We start from the raw sequence: 1,645 nt of genomic DNA on the forward strand, positions 1-1,645 counted from the left end.
TTATTAAGTGTGACAATTATGGAAAGGATCCCTACAGAGAGAGACCATTTTGTTAAAGAGTAAGCTTCTTTTAAACATGAAACCGCCCCAAAATATCATCACCAAACCCACCAGACGCCATTAAAATGATAATAGTAATTTTATTAATTAATGAAAAATACACTTCATTCATAGCCTGACACGGTCATACTCAGATTCTAGTCATGAGTCTGGTTCTGCTCCACTGGGCTGTGATTACAGGCGTTTCAACCAAACCAGGAGCCAACAACCAATCGGAGCAACGGACAGACCTGCAACCAATCAGGGCAACGGACAGACCTGCAACCAATCAATGGCAACTACAGGACCTTCAACCAATCAGGGCAACGGACGACCGACCATGCCAGCACGCAGAAACTGCAAACGCAACGACAGACCTCACGCCGGAACACGACCTGCAACCATCAGAGGCAACGGCACATAGACCTCACCAACACAACTCAGAGCAACAAAGAGCCGACAAACTTGCAACATCAGGTTGCAACGGACAACCACAACATAGTGGAACGAAGAACTGCAACATCAGGGTCACGGACAGACTGCAACCAATCAGGCAACGGAGCGACCTGCAACCAATCATGGCAACGACATACCAACGACAGACTGCAACCAATCAGAGCAACGGACAGACTGCAACCAATCAACCCACAACCTGCCATCATCAAGCACGACAGACCTGCAACCATCCAAGCACGTCACCTGCAACAATCAGAGCAACGTGACAACCTGCAACCAACTCAAGCAACGGACAGACTGCAACCATCAGAGCAACGACAGACCTGCCCAACAGACAACGGACACCGTGCACCCAATCAGAGCAACGGACAGACCTGCAACCAATCAGAGCAACGGACAGACCTGCAACCAATCAGAGCAACGGACAGACCTGCAACCAATCAGAGCAACGGACAGACCTGCAACCAATCAGAGCAACGGACAGACCTGCAACCAGCAAGCAACACGGACAGACCTGCAACCAACAGGATCAACGGCAGACCCTGCAACACAGAGCAACGGACAGCCTGTAATACCTTATTTTGGCCCCGAAATTAATCGTGGGTATGAGATACTATTCTGATGGGTATGAAGTACTCATGGTGGTGAATAGTCAAATCTGTGGGTATGAAGTACTAATCTGTGGGTATGAAGTACTAATCTGTGGCCACGGATTAGTATTTCATGACCCGACCCCCCCCCCCGGTATATCTCCATGTGGAAGTGTGGCCTCCCCTCCCTCTCCTCCCTCTCCTCTCCTCCCTCCCTCGTGTCCAGCGGCCCTGCGGAGGCGGCGGCCATGATGGCGCTGAGGCGCGTCAGCGAGAGCGAGCGCTGTCTGAGCCGGGGGGCGGGGCCTAGCTCCTCGGGGGCGGGGTCCGGGAGGTGGCCGTACCGCCGGCCGTCGTCGTCGTACTGGTACAGGCGGATGACGCGTCTGCGACACCCGGGGGGGGGCGGGGGTCTGCCCCTCCTGGTGGGGGGCCTCGACTTCCTCATCGATACTTCACTGGACGTCGTCCGCTCATCCTCCTCGACTCTCCCCGTTCTCCCGTCATCTACACCTCCTCCTCCCTCCTCTCGTCTCCTCGTTCTCGTGTCTCGCCCTCCT

Source organism: Etheostoma spectabile, unplaced genomic scaffold (assembly GCF_008692095.1).
Source record: "Etheostoma spectabile isolate EspeVRDwgs_2016 unplaced genomic scaffold, UIUC_Espe_1.0 scaffold172, whole genome shotgun sequence".
NCBI classification, from domain to species: domain Eukaryota; kingdom Metazoa; phylum Chordata; class Actinopteri; order Perciformes; family Percidae; genus Etheostoma; species Etheostoma spectabile.